Source organism: Equus przewalskii, chromosome 16 (assembly GCF_037783145.1).
Source record: "Equus przewalskii isolate Varuska chromosome 16, EquPr2, whole genome shotgun sequence".
NCBI classification, from domain to species: Eukaryota; Metazoa; Chordata; class Mammalia; order Perissodactyla; family Equidae; genus Equus; species Equus przewalskii.
In genome coordinates this window covers 79,140,007-79,159,452 of record NC_091846.1, presented here as the reverse complement: position 1 = coordinate 79,159,452, position 19,446 = coordinate 79,140,007, and the positions used below count along the sequence as shown (strand labels likewise).

At 51.0% G+C, this 19,446-nt stretch overlaps 1 long non-coding RNA gene across 4 annotated transcripts in view; it reads right to left on the bottom strand.

The window, feature by feature from the left end:
* LOC103540841 (uncharacterized) overlaps positions 1 to 19,446 on the bottom strand; it is a 636,750-nt gene that overhangs the window by 44,166 nt on the left and 573,138 nt on the right. The window contains exon 1 of one of the 4 annotated variants that reach the window (XR_011528270.1): positions 9,114 to 9,268. The exons of the other annotated variants lie outside the window; for them this stretch is intronic. This is a non-coding gene — a long non-coding RNA (uncharacterized lncRNA). Of the gene's footprint in view, positions 1 to 9,113; positions 9,269 to 19,446 lie in introns of those variants that run through there. 4 annotated transcript variants of the gene reach the window in all.

Genomic DNA, 19,446 nt, shown 5'->3' with positions numbered 1-19,446 from the left:
TGCCTAAGAACCGCGAGAACCGCGTGAGCGGAGCGGGGCCCACCTGACACCGAATGGGAAAAGTGGGGCCTGGGGACTAAGCGACGCACGCCGTTTTCCTGCATGATGCAAACGAAGGGCCTGGCTCCTGGAATGATTAAGACACCCGCCTGTGGTTGTAATTCTTAAACCTCAAAGTGCCTTCGATTTGGGACGTACAAGAGATTTCCGAACCCAATTGAAACGCCATTGCGCTCATGCTACCGTTTCCATCCGAATGATAAAGTGGCCCAAAGACTTCTTGAAGAAAATCCGTTGAGCCCAAACATCCCTTCTGCGTCTTCGTGGAGTAAGGGGAGCGTCTCTGTGCGCACCGGAGAGGGCGGTGCTTAGGAGGTGGCTGGTGGGTAAAATGCAGCCAACCCAACGCGGCATGGCTGACCATCTTGAAATAGAAATAAATATATAATGATGATGATCATCATAAGAGTAGTAATGAGGACGTTTAAATATGTTGGGCAGTAAATACAGGACGCTCTTCTTTTTTCCCTCTTTTTTTTAAAAAAAATTCTGAGGTTGTGAATTTCCTGATCCTGTTGCTTGTCCAAGGTATAGCGATAATGCTTTCTTTCCTCTCAGTTACTATTACTGTAGCTTTTTTTTTTTTTATTGCAGGGTTGCCACAGTAAGCCATGCAACAGCAAATTGGTCTCTGCAGATTAAACTGCTTTCATTTCAGGCCATTCAGCATTAAATAGTGAACTCATCAAATAATATATAATTATATTAGAAAGGAAACGTCATTTCATATTTATTTTTCACGGAAAATCTAGGTTATAAACTTGGTTTTCAACTACCTTCTTATTTCACCAATCGAGTTTGTTAAATCTTTTGATTTGTTTCATGCACTACTTCCAAATATCAGTTACATTGTGAATGAACAAAAAAAGAACAAGAATATTGTTTAAGAATGCTATAGACCCGTTTTTCCTTGGATAATTTAGGAGGCGATGGGTGAGCACTAAGATCAGTGTGTTATGGAAAGTCAGCAAGCCTGAAATAAAGGAAATGGTTTACAAATTATAAACTATATTATCCACTTAGCAATTGAAAGAGTCCTTTCCTCTGCTTTTCAATTTAGATTTTAAACTAAATAGCCTAAGACCCCCTGAAAATGCTTTGTATGAATCAGGCTTGGCACATTATTTTCCATATCAATGGAGCAATTTATTTCATAAACACCCTGCACTCCAGTGTGCATTGCAGGAATGCTTTATGCTTTTGGGAACTTGGATGGCTGACTTTGAAATGGTCTAGTTTCTTTCTACCATAGTCCTGAAAATTGTTTCCAACTACGACGTTACCCTTGTTTTCCGGAGCATCTAAATGGGAGGTAAATGATTTAGCCTTGTGTGGGATCATGCTCATGCTTAGTGTTCAGGGTGCTCTCCATGAGCCCTTTTTGAGTGAGGGGATGTTCCCTGGGCCCAAGCGGGTGCACACACTATGGGTGCCCACGTGCATAAGTATTAAACCAGAGCTGCAGGTGTAACTTGTTGCCAAGCGATAGATGATTGGCAGCAGCAGCCTGTGCCAATTAGGCAGTGGCAGGGCGCTGCGTGCCAGACCTCTCGGTGCCTTCCATCCTGGCATGAAGACTGAGGAGCGTCACAGTCACTCCTGCTGGCATTGGCTTCTGGGAACCTCAGTTTCTTGCTCCTTCTGACCCCTCTCCCCAGGGACTCTTTAAAAAGAGAGAAAACAGTCCAAAAACAGTTTGAGAAACGCCTCCTCTCCCCAATTCTATGTTTCTCTCTCCTGCCCCCCACCAGATTGTCAGGGACCTCCTTCAAGCTGAGGACTTTCTTAAAGGCCAAGCACTGGAGGATTTGAAGACAGACTACGCTATTTCCAAGTAACGTCAGAGCCCAGACCCCAGCGAAGCGTTAATTCACTGTTGATTGACCAAATTTTCTCTCTTGGCAACTCAGAAACTTCTTTGTTGTAAATGCCAAAGAGAAGATCAACTTAGAAATGTGGATAAGGGAAGATCATTTCTGTTCCTTTGTTTAACTTTGGGCATGATCCTCGAAGAAAATTCAAATCCAAGCCATCATTAGAAGAAATTATATACACACATATACATATGTATACACACATGTGCACACACAATATATGCATATATATGTGTAAACACAATATGTGCACGTACATGCATGTGTATATTCATGCATATCCACAGAATATATACATATATGTATATGTATACATGTGTATACTGAGAATATATACATGCATGCATGAGAGTATATCTGTACACAGAGAATATATGCATATGTATACATACATTTATATGACATATTTAGGCAATTATACAAAAGCCCTTGAGTTTCGAATAAATTGAGTTCTGGACTTTAATACCATTAGCTGAAGCTGCATGTATGGAGTAACTAAAACTTTTGGCTTTTGCTCTTTCCCCCCTCCCTATGGTCACGCTCAGGAGAGATGTGGGAAGCAGAGAGGGTCACTGTGGCCAGAATCCCCTGCCTCTAGCCATCTTTCAGTGGAAGCCAGCTCTCAAGCACCTGGAGGTGACTTTCTGTCCCAGCGCCAGTCTCAAGCTCCAAGCACGCGGGGAGCTGGGCAGCTTAGAAGTTCTGGGGGGCAAAGGTCACCGTAGGGAAGCCAAGAAGACTCAAACTCCTCCTGTCTTGCTCAGCCTTGGCACAGATCGCCTGTCCTGGTGACACCTTCCCGGGTCCAGACCTAGGGCGCTGCCCTCCCACAGTTTTTCCAGCAGCTTCCGAGGCCACTTGAGGACCCAGTCCACGTGGAGGCGCCTCTGTGGACCTCCCAGGGTGCAGCCTTCCAGCCTCTGGTGTCGCTCCAAAGGGCCGAGACCAGAGTTCAAGGGAGGCAAACCACGAGGGAGTCGGCAGTTCCTAGGCAGGACTTCTGGGAGAGCAAAGAGTCATCTGAGAAGAAGATGCAGAGCGAGAAAGAGGCGGCAGTGCGGCAAAGAAAGCGCGGGAGAGAGAAAAAGAAAGAGGAAGCCATTTCAATTGGAAGAGGCTTTCGAGGTCATCTCGGCCAACAGGAGGCGCAGGCCGAGAAGAGGCGGGAGGAGCGCGCGCGTGGGAGGGGGCCGCTGCGCCGGCGAGGGCGGGGGACGCTGGAAGGGGGCCATCGCAGGGACCCGCGGCGGCGAAGCCCGGGTCCCCGCCCTGCCCGGAGCCGCCGGACGCGCGGGGGGAGCCGGCCCGGCCCGGCCCGTGGCCTCGGCCCGGGCCCGCGCGCCTCTGGCCTGACCGCGCCGCCGCGGGCCGCGATCGCCGTCTGCTGGCCGCCGCCGCCCTCGCGGAGCTCCGGGCTTGAGGCCTCGCGCTCCGCCGCCGCGCCCCCTCCAGCTCCTACAGCCAGACGCCCCGTCCCAGCGCTCGGCGTGCGCGGTCCGGGGTTTGCGCGCCAAGGCGCGCGGGTTTCGGGCTTGGGGGTAGTAGAGGGCGCTTGTCTCTCTCGGGTCCCCGGGCGCTCTCGGTTCCCCCTCTGCGTCTTGACACGGCTAACTTGGCCAGGCTGTTCCCAAACAAAGCCGAAGGAGCCAAAGTAGCACAAAAGTTTTTTTGTGGGTTTGTTTTAAAGGAAGATAAAGTAGTCCTGGAAAAGGGGGAAGAGAGAAAGGAGAAGGGGAGTCTCCGTCGGGGATGGAACTTGGAGCGACGTCTGCGCCTTACGGATAGCCGCAGAACAGGAGAGCTTTGTAGCCGCTCTGAGCGTGCGTGTCTGGCGTCCTCGCCTTCGCGCGGGTTTGGAGGGCTGGTGCAGGCGCGTCTGCAGGAAAAGGGAAATAAAGCCCTTCCTCTCGAAAGCAAGCAAGGCTTTCTTTCCAGCGATCAGTGTGGAGATCCGTAAATTCACAATGCGGAGCAGACACCCCGTGTGTGCGTGCGCGTGTTGTTCTGCGCCTCGCAGCTCTCTGAGTGAAAGCATTTGGAGAATCTCTGGGAGCTTTCGAGTAGGGGCTCACCCTGTGAGCAGTACTCACACATATAATTCAAATTTCACAGCTGACCTGCTCTGAAAACCTCAATCAGCTTCTAATTGAAGGGAAAACAAAATATTGCTTCCCTACAGCAGAGCTAACGATTTAATCATTATATCAGACATTATAGCTTTTAATTAGGCTAATGCTGATACTGTATGGAAAGAGATAATTCAACACAGTTCTTGATGAATTCTGTAATTGGGTTAACGGCGGAGCCGTTGGGGGAGAGACGTCAATATTCAAGCTGCGTCTGTAGCCACCAGGTTTATGAATGAAAGAGAGAAGACAGAGAGGAAAACACTGGGACCCGAGGGGAGCATCGCGCCCTCGCCCCGGCGGATCTCCGGGCGCTCTGCAGGGAGGGCGGCGGGGCGGGAGCGAAGCCGGGCGGCGCGGGCGCGGGTGCCGGTGGCCCAGGCCTTGCCGCCCGCGCTGGCTCCCTCTGCCGCCCCACCTGCCTGGCCCTTCTTTCGCTGGAAACTTTCCGAGGAGAATCTCAGCCAGGCCTGCCTACCTGCCCCGTACACCTAGGTGCTGGGGTCTCCTCCAAACCAATTGGGCCGGAGGGCTGGGCGAGCGCAGCTTTAGCGCCTACTTCTGAGTGGCCTTTAAGGACACGAGCTCTGCCCGGGCTCCCATCCTTCGCCCGGCCTGGCCCGGGTGCCAGCAGGGAGGGCACTGCGCCCCCCGGCCGAGGGCAGACCTCGCGCATCCGTGGCGCTGAGGGCGCGGTGGGCGCGCAGAGAGCGAGGCGCCTGTGGGCCGGGCAGGCTGACGGCATTCACGTGTCCACACCGATTGTTCAGGCCTCGGTGGGAAAGTGGCTCGAGTGGGGACTCCGGCTAGTGCCCAATGGCTTGGCCCGGTTGGCCTTGGCTAAGCTGCTGCCCGAGCCGCGGCGGCAGACCCAGAGTGGCGAGTACACCCCGCGGGCCGCGGGCCTTCCTCGACCAGTCACTAAAAGTCCTGCGAAAGAGCGGGAAGGGAGAAGCCTGCGGAGTGCGAATTGGGCAGGGGGGCGTCGGGGACCCCCTCCTCCCGCTCCCTATCCCGCCTTTGCAATTACAGCCGGCCCGTGCTCTCGGGAGGTGTGGGGGTCACCGGGGAGTCCCGCTTGGGCGTCAAGTCTGTCCAGCCTCCTCTCCCCGGGATGAGTGTCCGGAGCCGAAGCAGAGATGGAAGAGGTCCTGGCTCTTTTCCTCCCAGATTGCTGGGACCCGCCGAAGTTGTGCTCAAGCTGGTGCATCGGCAGAGCCGAGACGCTTCCGGAGCCGCGGATTTTGAGGAGAAAATGCTGGCCTCTAAGAGTTGGATGAGCTCTCTAGAAAGCCTGAGCCGGGCCTCTGCGGTTTTAATCTCAACGGTTTCAGAGGATGATTTTTATGTACTTTTTATACTTCTGGAACCCCCCCCTAAATTGTTTCATACTCCTTGGCTTAACTCCCTAAGCGCAATATTCTCCTTCAAGATAAATACAGTGTATTGTGATTCATCCTTGTCTTATTTTGTCAGTAATTACCACAAAATTAAATGGGTCACTGCAAAAGTTTCATTTACACAAACCCCCATAATTAACAGTTTGAATACACCTTTTTACATTGTACAAAAGTTGTAATTTTCTAACGCCTGTAGTTTTTTTTTATTGATAAAGAATGCTTGTGTTAGATGCAATGATAAGAATACACAGCCCCTCCTCTGAATGGGAGGTGTGTTTGGTTTCTGTCTAAGATGGCATAAAGACTCAGCAAAGACCAGACTTTCCTGAATGGGGGCAGCTTCCTAACTATTTGAATTAGAATTTGCAGAACATACAGGTCTGAGAATATGGGTTGTCTGATTAATCTAACTTCTAAAGCCAAAATCCTTGGGAGAAACTGAACCAGCGCCTGCAGTGCAACAGACAAGCCCGGCAGGCCCATCCCTGAGTTCCGGGAGAAGGTGGATTTGACACAGGAGGCCCACCAACGCTTATGCTGAAGGGATCAAATAGTGCTTCAGGCCCGTGCAGGGTCCCCATCAAGTCCAGGGAGCCCATGACCAGGGGTGTGTGCAGGAAAGAGCTGCAGTTCTGAGAAATTGTGGCCCTTTCTCGTGTTCTCTGTCATTAGTCCCCAGGAGAAAAGGCATTACTCACAAGAGGAGACAAGTCATAAGGAATTTCTATATGAAAAGGAATAAAGTGAAATCAGAGATGCTTTTTCTTACAGGCCATCCCTGTTATTGCAAATTAGATTAGCTACGCAGGCTTCAATATAAACATGACATGAGGCCACACGAGTGAAAGGACCAGCCACTGCAATCTCTCCTCTCATCAGAGCATCTCCCATAAATTACATCTTGTTCTTTAAGACACTTTCCAATGAGATTAAAACATCACTTTGACACAACTCAGGCCCTTCCAGCTGCACATGCTGCTTACTTCAGAAGACAGCAAACAAGGAAGTGGGCCTCTGAAACCTTCAGGTCGTGGGATGGGGCTGGAAAGCCAGCACTGCTGCCCTGCGCTGAGCTGAGGGAGGGCCCTGGGCTCCATTTTAATGCCATTTGTCCTACCTCAGAGGCAGAAGCCAGCTGTCTCGCTGGGGAAATGCTATTTCCCTGCGGTGGGGTGGGGGCCGGGTGCTACCTGGGCACACAGGCCTTTCGGAGAGGACACTTGGATTATTCACCCATGGATATTTGGGGTGGTAGATTTTGGACTTGGACGGGAGGAATGGAGATTGATCTGCAGCCCACCCCAAGGGTCCCCAGTGGACCTCCCCCCCCACAACAGGGCACTGACCATCCTGGGGAGTGACCCACCATTAAAAAGAGATGGAAGGAGGTCTGGCTGATCAGAGAGAGAGAAAGCCCTGACCTAGACAGCCTTTGGACCCTAGAGCTTAACTTAGGCAGTGAGGAAAAATCAGTGAACGTCCGAGAATTTTCTCTCTGGCTGCTGGGCCCCATCTCTCCCTTCATGGACTGACTTCTCAGGGCTGGCAGCCATGGCTCTGGGGAGCGGCCCCCAAAGGACAAAGGACTCCCGTCAGGCAGCAGGGGAGGGGTATTTGGAGTCCAGAGTAGGAACTCTATGCATTTTCTCCATGCTTCAGCTGTCTAAACCATGTGTTCACCTCTCAAAACACACAGGCGCATTTGCTCCCGGAGGAGAGGCTGGTTACCATCCGCCTTTCGGGGTGGTTGTATCTTGCGCCACCGCGCAGGTAGGCCGCCACCTGGAGGACAGCCCCGCGGCGGGCCCGGGGGTCCCCTCCGACCGTGGCCCGGGAGACAGGGTGTAGCAAAGCTAGCTGCCCGCAGTCCCCAAAGCTACCTTGGAGGGACGCCCCCTCCTTTCGATCCCAATCCTGCCCCTGCTCCCAGATGCTGCCTCCCACGCCTGCCCGGCTCGGCCTTTTTGCTCCAACCTCTCTGGTGATAGCGAAGACCCGAACGGGAGGCCACCTGGAGGTTTTCGGTCGTCTTCAGGGAGCACGGGTGGCGTTCCCTGGCGCGCAGATGTTCAGGCCGAGGCACCCGACCTGTCGCCCATCTGGGACAGACGCTACTGGGGGAGGAAACCTGGGATCACGGACGGGAGGCGGGCTGAGGGCAGAATTCCTCTCCGCGTGGATCCTGGCCCTCACCGCTGGTGGGCAGCCATGGTTGAGCGCGTGGGAGGACACTGACTGGCGCGGGGTGCTGGCCCCTCTGCCTCAGGCGTCACGACCCGCCAGGCCAGAACTGGGGAAGGGGTCTGGGGGAACAAGGTCGGGGTCCTGGTGGGGAACAGAGCAGGACCCTTCACTCCCCAACTCCAGCGCCAGGGAAAGCTCCGGTCCTGGCCGCCTGGGGAGCCCTGCTGCGGTGGCCACGGCTTCTGGGGGTCCTCTGCGCCAAGTGGGGTGCCATCAGTGTAGACCCTGCGCCCCGCCCTTCACAAAGGAGCTTCCAGAACCCGGGCCCCACCGCGCTCGGGGGAAATCAATGCGGAAAAGCTGGCTTTTAATGGGTTAATTGACTGGCGGCCGCTATCGTGTTCAAACACCTGTTTCTCGCAAGGCGAGGCAGCTAGCCGGTTCCGTTCTCGGTCGATGGCTGCCGCCCCGCCTGGCCCGTCCCTGCAGTGCCAGCCACCTCCGAAAATCCATCTCACCTTTGAAACTTCGCGACCTTTTCTCTTCGGGCGGCTCAAACCCGCGAGAGAGGGAGCAGGGACTGCGCGCGCGGAATGGTACTGTGGTGCCCAGCCGGTGCCATTTCGCAGGAGGAGGGAGGACGCGCAGAAGGGGGACTGGGTGCCCGTGAGGGGGTCACCCCCATCTCGGCAGCCCAGTCAGCAGGCGGGGCTTTGGGGCACCCCGGACCCCACCTTGAGATGTGCGCCTCGCGGCCGGGTTCCCGCCAGCGGCAGTCCAGAGGCGCTCGCTGCGAGTCAAAGGCTCGCTGCTCATTGATTTTTTTTTTTTTTTTTGGTAGCGGTATTAACACAGTCAAGACCGTCGGTCAATCACAGTTAAATTGATTCTTTGCCCCAAACACCTCTCACTAAATGGCACACGCTCGACATGTTAATTTTTAAAACGTAATTTCAACCCGCGGATTTAGTTCTCCGCGCTGCCGGGTGCGCACGGCCGACAGCAGAAGCCGCGCGGCCCGCGGGCAGGGGCGCGCAGCCCGGAGCCTGGGCCTCGGCGGGCTGGGGGGCGCGCCGGCTGGAGGAAAAGGGGAGCTGCCGCGGACGCAAACCTCTCCCCCAAATCGACGGGCTCGACCTCCCTCCCTCTCCCCTAAAAGGGCGACCCAGAGAGGAACAGTCTTGGTCCATTGGGCGGCGGCCAATCCAAAAAGCCGGGGAGGAGGGGAGGAGGAGGAGGGAACCTACAGACAAGAAAATGACAAATGGACCCCCGCACGCGAGTCCGCCCGCGGCGGTCAGCACGGCTACCCACCTGTTCTCTACCGCGGACGAAAGCTGCGGGGACACCCCACACTCCTTTGCGGAAAGTCGCCGTAGAGACACCGCGCCCCCTCCCAGCGCCTTTCCCGCCCCCTTCCCCAGCTCCGGGTGGGCTGAAGCCCCCGCGCAAGTTCTAGACTCACTTACGGTTAGTTCCTCCTCCAGCGGCAGCTGGTCCGGCACAGCCGCGCCCCCAGCGCTCTGCCCGCGGGCACCTCCCCAGCCCCGCGGGCTCCTGGGGGCCGGGTGGCTCATCCGCTCCGAACGCCGAGCGCGCCGCTGCCCTGGGACCCCGGGCGGCCGGCTCCCGGCGGCGCCTGCACCGCAGCCCCGGGCGCCGGCGCCACGCGCACGCACACTCACACGCGCAGTCACACGCGCACCCCCCGCTCGCACACTCGCTGCACACGCACACGCGCTCCTCTCTCTCCGCTCGCGCACACCCTCCCAGACACACACGCTGCAGGCGAGAGAGACAAGAAAATGAAATTTATTATTGATAGAAAAGACTTTAAAGACAATTTCAAGTTATTGTTTCTCTCTGGAAAAAGGGGGATCCCTCCACATAATGAAATGCCTTTTGTGTGGCGCCGAACAATAGCAAACAAGTATTCTAATAAATAGCCACTTTTTTGTTCCTACTCGACAGTGAATAGAATTGAGCAGTTGGTTCGCGAGCAGCTGCGACGCCGTTCTGAGCGGGGAGGTGGAGCCGCATAGGCCGCCTGCCCGCGCCGCGCCCGGTCCGCTCTCCTCTCCCCTCCGGACGCAGGCCGCGCGCTCCCCCTCTTCCCGGCCCCGTCCCCCGTCCCCCGTCCCCCCACCCCCTCGCAGCCCGGCCTGGCCTGGCAGATTCGGGCCCAATGAACGCCGGCGACCGGAAAATTGCCCCTGTTCCTGCGCCTCCGTCCGAGTGGCTTGGAAGTCTTTCCCCCACGCCCCATAAAATAGTTGTCACTCCTGTCATCGCACAGGCTACCGATTTTCGTCTCCAACTGCTCGAGTCCCTTCCCAGCTTCTCGGCGGGAGGATGTCAGCCCCCCACCCGCAGTCCGGAGTCACCTCGGTCGTTTCCCAGGGTTGTCAGCGCCGCCCCCTCCTCTCGGGACGGAGCTGCAGCTTTGTTCTCCCGCCCAGGGGACACTTGGGCCTGTTTTTTTTATTACTATTATTTTTGCTCTGCTACACGCTTTTACCCCCACCCCCCACCCCCGCCCTGTGCCTTCACGAGTAATGGCAGCTGCTGAACGAAGCACAGCGTCTAACGATTAGTGTTGCGGACACAAAACGCTCCAGGTAGACAGTCCCCTGGGCCCGGCGGCCTCGTTCGCGGCGCGCACGGCTGGGGGGAGTCCGGCGGCGGGGAGGCGCGGCGACCCCGCCTCGGGGCGCAGACCCTCGCTACGCCCTGACTCCCTCTGCAGGCGAGTCGGAGCCGCCCTCCCCGCCGCCCCCGCCGCCCCCGCCGCCCACCCGGGCAGAGCAGGAGGAAGTCTGAAGCGGCGCCCGGGCCGGAGCCGCGTCTCTCTCGCTTCTCTTCCCTTCTCTCTCTGGCTCTCTTGAATTGTGTGAAGATGTCAGCGCCTCCGGACTTAAAACTAGCCCCTCCGATCCTCTCCGGACGTGTGTCAAAAGCAAACTAACTGCCTCGACGAAACTGATGGCCCCACGTTTTGCCCAAAGGACTTACTCCCCCCTCACACGAGAAGGAAAGATATTTATCAACATTTGAAAAATAAAGATGTACAAGTCCAGCACATTGGAGCACCTTGAGGGCCTGTCAGCGCCCTCAGGGTTCCGGGGGGAGGGTGCGCACTAGTCTATATATCTTGGACAAACGTATGATAATTTTTTTCATTGCTCGCAGCTGCGGTTTTCAGGAGACCCTTGTCTGTCTGGCTCTAATTGTGGAGACAAAAAATCCACATGACTTTTACTCAATGGACCTTAATCCAGAGAAACACTGTGTCATTTGCAAATTATTTCTTAATCGGACTAAGCTATTTGGAAGTGCAGAGAGAGGAGTTAGTGATATCTTGGAAATTGCCAACGAGCTCCGATGTTAACTAGGACGCTCTTCCCAGGAGCTCGCTTCCCCCAAAGGCACATTGGTGTAACTGTCAAACGCAAAATAAAGCAGGTGCGTTTCTTTACTTGGAGATTAATTTCTTTCTGAAATCTACTTTTGAGAAACTGTATTCCCTTGGAGATTAAGGTAATTTAGTTCTGTCATCCGAGATGTCGCTAACAACAGGAAGAGAGAGTTTGGTCCTTGACATTTTTTAAAAACCGGGTTTGCTCGGGAATCTCGGTGGGAAACAGCGAGGCGCATTGGAATTGGACCCATTCCAGCAGACACCCTGAAAGCTTTTTCCTTTTGTATGGAAAATGGAAACATTTTGGAATTCAGATTTAAAACTTTGACTTATATTTTACATGTTAAATCACTGAAAGATTGGGTACAACACTGCATAAAGCTTCAAAACCTGCAAATATTTGAATGGTTTTTGTAAGCGGAGCAGCTGCCAGTCAGCTGGCTTTGACAGGCTGCCACAATTTTGTCACTTAATAGTGGGTGTTAGGCTAAGTGCAAAACACTCTGGCAAACAGATGTCAAACCCATATCTCATATCAATGGGGGTTGTGAAGTGGAGTTTTAACCCACATCTAGGTCTGGCGCATGGGAGCCCATGTGTACAAGGGTGTAGGGCGCAGGGAAGGCAAGCGCTGCAAAAATCGTGGCGGGGTCCCAGGCACCGGCGACGCGACCCTGGAATTCTGTGGGACCCAGGGTGAGCCTCTCTGGAGCCCAGGCAGAGGAGGAGGGTGGCGAATGCCCTGGGGCACGGCCTGGGGGAAGGTCAGATGTAAGCGCCTCCACCCCATCCCCGACCTCCTCCATCCTAGCCGCTTCCCTCCCCTGCCTGGTGGCCTCTTTGCAGATCCTGGCGCGCAGGGGTGGACAGTGTACGCGGCCCCGCGCCTCCTTCCTCCGGCTTCGCTTGGGCGCTGCCCCAGGCGCCAAGACCTCTGTCTGGCGAACTCCTTTCCCATGGCCTCAGTAGTGAGACTGGGGGCGGCGACCGAAGAAAAGACCGGCGGGCGGCACGGCCAAGGTCAGCGGCCTCAAATGTCAGCGGCCGCCCCAGGCCAGAGAGGCCCAGAGCCCTGAGCAGAGCGCAGCGGACACCAGCCGCTTTATTCCCAGCGCCCCACGTTGGGCGTCTGGGTCGGAATCGGTTCCTCATTGTCAGTCGCAGGCCTCGCCGCAGCGAGGAGGGGAGGGCCGAGGTGCAAAGAGCATCTTCTTTGTTCAGGCGCCCCAGAGGCGGGCCTGGGACGCCCAGCTCTGGTCCCAGCGGGCTCTCCTCCCCGGAAGGCCTGAACTGTTGCACTGTTCCTTTAGTCCAAAAGGACCCGGGCTCCTGGGGTGGCGGCGCAAAGAAACGCGCCCCTCTTCTTTGTGCGGCTTGGGGAGCCATTTGTACTTCTGGACCCCGCGCACTGCTAAGACCTGGGCGTGGTTGCTGGGCGCGGCGTCCTTCCGTGCCGCTATCCCGGCAAATCAGTGTAAGAATATTCACGTTTCCTCACTCAGAGCGCTAGTCGTCCTGGAATCGTCCTCCCACTCTTCACCTCTTGATGGTAAGAGGTGCCTAACTTGTGCACACGAGGCGAATGTTTACGAGATCCCCCCATCACCTCGTGTTACAAGGGAATGCCGATGTCACAACAGATTACCGTCAGGTTTTTACAACATGGATCGCATCTGACTTACTGCTTCACCCACATTCCTCCTTTCTTTGTATAACCATCCTGCCAACTCTTCATTTTTAGAACTTAATCTTGAAGCTGGAAGGTCAAAATAGAAAATTTTGATTATAGTGAAAAATGTGATGAAAGGCAAATGTGTCAGTATAAATCTTAAAAAAAAAATCTCAGGGCTTTCCTTTGAGGAAAGCAAGTTACCTCACTCTGCTTTGCATATTCCCTCATGAGAAGCATTCAAAAAATGACCAAGAATCTTTGGGCTACTATCTACTTTATTATAAATAGAGATCAAAACACTAATTTTAATTGCTTTCCTGTAAGATCAGCCTGAGAGTCATTCTCATTTTCCATGAGTGCACACAGCTAATATGTGCTTGAAATAAGACCCTGACTTGTTTCTCGTATTCTCCTTGATGGAATGGGGTCAAAACATAATTTAATGCCTCTCCCCCTCCAAAATAAAACCCTTAAAATACACAGAATAAACATTCTACTTGCATGGAATTTTAGGGTAACTGAAGCTTCTCTGTGTCCAATGGTTATATTTTAATGGAAAACCAGGTGTCTTAACCTTTTAAAAGCAGTTTTCACAGGACCATAGAATTAATTCTAAATGTGCAACAGTGAAAATGCTCCCATTTCACTTTCTTACTAAAGTTTGCTATTTCACATATGAAAGCATCTGACCTACCTAGGGAAATAGTTGTAAGAATGAATACTTCACATTAGAATCACCTGAAGCCATTTAGAACATTCCAGTGTCCACCACAGATCAGCTGACTCAAACTCTTGAAAATCTTATCAGCATTTCAAAAAGGGCCCAAAGTGATTCTGATTGTAATCCAGAGTTGGGAATCCCTGGTTTAATCTAGTATTTCTAAGAAATTACTTGAATATCCTGAAGAAACCTCATTGTCTTGCAATTATAATAAATTGTTTTCCAATTTTGTGGAAGAATTGTAATGTAAAAACATTTACTCCGGCCCATGTGGACATGGCTGCATAGAGTCCAACACGCTGACATGGAATGTGTATAATGTTTTTATATGATGCCCCATGATTGAGCATCTCACAATTATTCCACGGAACTCTGGTTGGTCTTCTGAAGTGTGCTAGCTTTCTGGAAAGGTGAGGGTGGTGGAGGTGGTTAAAAGTGGACAGGTGTCACCTCCAGCAGGCAGCCCGACCTGGGCATGCAAGACACCTGACTCTGAGCCGTGAGGTAGGTCTGGGCAGGAAGCAGGTCCTTATTAAGTAGACTTATTAAGATATACGGGGCTTATGTCTTTTGAGGGTAGGGCAAGTTACACTTGCTAAATGTAACAGATATGCAATAAGTGTGTGGTGAAGAACCACATAGTTTCGGTGTAAACTGTGTGGTTTAGCCTGTATCCATCAGAAGGAGTTCAGATCAGAGAATGTTCGATGAGGGTCAGAACACTGGGAGGGGACTTGAAAGACGAAGATGATTCAGGCTGAAGGATCGAGAAAGGAGAGCTTCATTCAGAGGGTGACACCATCATTGCAGGTGAGGTTCCAGGAGAAGAGACAACTTTCTAAAATCATAGTTTGCAGTGGTTTTGACATGGTTAGAATTCACTCCTTCAAAAAATTCTTTAAGTTCTACCTACCCATTCTTTATTAAAGATAATAACTTCACTCTCATGGTAATATTTTTCTATGCTGTTTCTCCAGGATTTAAATTGAACCAATGGATGAATCCACAAAAGAAGAGATTTTGCTGATTTATTGAATTTCTGTATTCATGTTTAACTGGAATAAGCGTCCTCTGTCCCTTTCTCTCCCAATAGTCCCCCTCGGAGTGAACCAGGTGCAAAGAGAACTGAATCCATAAGTTGCTGAACAGGAAGACAACTGGGTTTCCAGAATATTCTCAAATCAGAGCTGAAAAGGCCCAGTGTTTCATTTTCCGCCACCCCTTTAATATAGATGCATAGCTGCAATTATTGGAAGACCTTGCCAAAGAGGAGGGGATTAAATATTATCAGTGGAGAAGAACTTGAATCCTTGTTGAGAAGAAGAGGAAGAGTGTGCTGATATTTATGTACACACCCACATAAACACTTGTATGTGTGAGGAAAGACTTTTCTCTCTTTGAGGATGCAAGTATGCAGGCACGAATAAAGGGCCTTCTCAGTCATTAATTAATCCAAAATTAAAACAGATTTCCTTTGAAAAGTTAAAATAACTAAGATTTTTTGATATTTACGGTCCATGCCTGCTTCCTAGGTGCTGTGCACATGAGTAATCTAGACAAGCTGTTCAGCCTTTGTGCAGCGGTGTTTGGAAGCGAGGGCACAGCTCTGTGGGCGGCAGGGACCTGGAAGAGTGGTGGGTACACAGTGGCAGTCCAGATGTTTATTTATAAGTGAAGAGATTATGATACGGGCTTTAGTGAAAGCCCGCCCACCTGGGAGCCGGATTCTGTTCAGCTGTTGTATGCTGTGCGACCTTGAGCAAGTTACTCGACTTCTCCGATCTTGCTCCCTAATCTGTAGAATGGAGATATTAACTCCTGCATTATCGGATTACTGTGACAGCTAAATGACATAATCAGTGTAAAAGTACCTGAGACCCAATGCTCAAAAAAGGCACCTTATTATTCAAAGTCCTCTCGTTTAGTCTTCCTGGCAAACCGGCTCACGTTGACCGCCCTGGCAGAGTGGAGCAGGGGATAGAGTGAGGTCAAGTCAAGCCACATCTTATTGCTCCAGGAAAAATCCACCAGTCTGACCAACGCAGCAGGCTCAAGGACAGGAACCCCGGGCTCCGTGGACCTTGACATCTCAGAGTGTTCATCCCAGTGCTCCAGCCTGGGATGCGCTCTCCTTTCTCGAAAGGTCTTCAACTCCTGCAGTCTATACGAACAACTCAGTGCTGTGTCGCATGCTGTCTTGTAATCAAATTGTCTCTTTTTGGGAAACAGTGTCCAAATCTTGGACTTATTATCTCCCCTGGTAAAGGCCAACTTATTGACTTGAATTAAAACTCCATTGGAGTCCACAGGGCCACCTCATATTTCCTAAACAATAGGATTTGGGGCCCTTACTCCTTCTTTGTTTGAGGAGTTTTTGTTATTTCAGAACTTTGTTCATTCATTTCACAGATAGTGCCTGACCTCCCGCATGCGCCAGGCGCCACAGTGACCCTGCGGATGTGCTGTGAACCAGGGCAGTCCTGGTCTTCGTGCCCCTGGAGAGTGCAGTCCCCCTGTGGAGGGCAGGCCTGCCGACGGGTCTGGGGAGACCGGCTATTCCTCTGGACGTCTCTTCCCGGTCTTTCGCTCATGCTTTCCACTTTCTTTCGTCCCGTGTACACCTCTTAAAGCTTTTCTGGCTTTTGTTTTAGTTTCTGCTTCTGGTGGTGTGGACCTTTCAGGTCTGTGATCACGTGGTGAAAGTGGTGATTCCGTGGGAGAAAAGGTGATGGGATTTCTCTCTGGTTTTGACTCTACATGATGCCAAGGCCTCTGAACAGCTGTCTGAAATTCAGTGAAATTGCCACTTCTGAGCCTGACGCAGGCAAACGCCTGTCTATGACGCGGGGCAATTACTTCACCTCTCTGGGACCTCAATTTTGTAAGCTTAAGAGGAAGGCAGCAGGCCTCAGTAGTGCCTAGATCTCTTTCTAGAACGAATGCTTTCTGATTCTAGAATAGAATAATGGAGTATTTTGTCATGGTTTAAACCTGTAGGGTTTAATTTCTTGATGTTGGAAGTGGGTACAAAAATGTACCAGCCTCACATGACCATTAGTGTTCAAAGAGGAATTCAAAGGCTTCTAAAGCTGTCAACTGCTTATTATTACCGAGAATTCCCACTCCCCCCCGCGGCACTGGGGCAGACGGTGGGCGACGAGGAGGGAAGCAGCGATGGCCTCTTGGGAGAAGGGCTTCCTGCTACTTGAATTTTGCAGCCCTGCCTGGCAGAGTACTGAGTATTAGGAACTCAAAGAGTGATTTCATAAAGAAAAAAAGTGTAGTTTATACCAAAATGGAATAAACCCCCTTTTGAGCAACAACAATCTGCATAAATGCTTTAAGAAAGCCTATAATTATGATAAAAATGTTGCTCAAAGTTAAAATTATGAAGCAATCAAGATTTATAAACAGTCTCTCATCGACTTTTAATCATTCTTTCTTTTTTATATACAAACTGTACACAATATATGGTTGCAATATATCATACTATACATTTTATTTTCAGTAATTTAGCTGAGTAAAATGTATGTGAGGTGACATTGAGAAAGTAGGTTGTATATGCACATGATTATGGGCATATAGCTGCCTACAGTGCATGCACACACACACACTGAGACAGTTACGCATCTTTTTGGTACTATCTTACACAGAAGAGATGCTTGCTTTTACTATATCAGAATATATTTAAAATTTTAATTAACATAGCTCCTTTTGCAATAGTTTGAAAAAGCATGACATGCATATGAATATTGATTCCTTCTTGCCAAAAAGAAACAATTTTAATCACTGGATGACTGAGGCCAAAATTGACCAATATTTTTCTATATGGGGCAAAAATTGCCTAATTTGAGTGGATGGAAATAGCAAGCAATTTGGTGAGCATGTGAAGGGCTGACCTAAATTATCAGTTTGTAGATACTGTGTTTGAAACTTTCTCCTCAAGGATTTAAAAATGTTTAAGCTCGGATTGAAGAGTGAAACATAAGGATAACCTTGAGAGCAATAGGCATTTATTAATTGGCATCTTCACGTCAAGGACAGAGAGAAGATTCTGGGGCTACTTCCGATAATTGTAGAAGTGATCCTTGTCTCCTTCGACTTTTCTGATTCGTTAATATCAACTTCATCTTTGTCTTAACACTTCACCTCTGGAGTCCTAGCCTGATCCATTTAATTTGAGTTTGTCGCTCAGGTGGTTCTTGAGACATCTGACTAAACCTGATAGAATGCAAAGAACCAACCCACAAAATTTAAAAGGATTTTAAGGCAGGATTTCATCATCTGAATGTTCTAAAAGGAAGGGTTAACTATTGAAACTTTATCATCTCAATAAACACTGACGACAGCACAGCACAGCACACTGATTCTCCTGGAATAAACATCGGCAGCTGATCTTCACGTTATCCAAAAGTTGTCTTTGTTCTTGCTCTCCTGGAAGACCCAGCCATGAGAGATGTATTATCAGCAATTAGGATCTTGTTACTTACACTTAACAACACATTTCTGAACCTGATCTTGCTCAGCACATTTCAGTGGTGCCCCATTTCTCTGAAGATATGATCTCATATCATTAGCAAGGTCCCTGCCTGCCTTTTCAAGCCTCATCTTGCATTGCTGTCCCCAGACACCGACGTGCAGCCCCAGGACACTTCTGGTCCTTCCCTGGGGGATGCCTCTAACAACCTTTCCTTGGCCTCATATGTTAATTCATCTCTTATACATCCTCCCTCAAACTTTCATCTGGCTTACTCATCACTCAAGTCATTTGCTTAAAGAGCCTTTCTCCCCCAATCTAAGTTAGGGTACTCTGTTATATTTTAAACATGTAACATCTATCACAATTTTAACTACAGATTTATTTCTATGGTTATTTGCTTAATATCCATTTTTTTCCCCATAGACTATAAACTTCATGAGGGCAAAGATCATGTCATTTGTTCAACGCTGTGTTTCTAATGCCAGCACATTGCAGACACTCAGTAACTATGTGTTGGGTAGGTAAACATAAACAATAATGGGCAACTGCCTTTGATGGAGAAGCTGTTATTGTACTGGATTGTCCTTCTGCCACAAATAGCTGTAAAATCTGACAAAACGTGTGAGGCAACTGTTCTCCAGCAGCAGGTAATGGCCACCACAAGATCACGATCTTTAACAGAAGGAAACTCATGAGGTGAGCCCCATGCCCAGGCTTTCTGCCTCGGGACAATGTCCTGGCCACAGTGCAGAGGGCTGGAACCCAAGGACAGCACGGTGGTCCCTCTGAGATGAGAAGCAGAAATCAGAGTTCTGGGTACCTGAGGCAGCTGGGATCCATGGGGTGGAACACTGGGGAGGAGAGAGCCATGCAATGAAAGGGCCCTAGAGGTCCTTGTGGGGGTCCCCCGTCAGTGCATGACTGAGGGCCAGGCTGTCGCTGCACAGGGCAAGACTAACTGAGGCTTATCAGCTAGAAGCCAGTAGCACTTGGAGAGTGAAACAGAAAACTCAGAGGGTGAGCAGTGCAGACGCTGTCAGAGCTCCACCCTGTGAGCAGGGAGAGATCTTGTGACCACCACTCCACACCTGTGGCAACCAGATGAGATGCCAGAAAGATGGCCTTAGGAGTTAGGATCACATGCTAGAGTAAGATCTGCTCTAGCTCAGCCCTGTCAAAACCTAACACCAAGCCCTCTCAAGATCCACGAGGGAAATAAATGCAGGTTGGAGGTTAAATCTGGCCAAGTAAGAAGGACATGGGAAACACTTTGGGCTTCCACAGATACCCACTAACAAAGCATGACATCAAGATCATGGCAATCATCCAGTGATTGATCTGCCTGCTCATAAGAGGAGTCAATACTGAAAAAGGGAGGTAATGGAATCCAGTTCTATAACATATTATCCACAATCTGTATATAGATCCACAGTCCATATCTGTGACTGTTTTGCCATAAACAGCTGCCACTGGAGTTCTTGTCATGTGGATGGGCAAGGACTGCAAGGTGG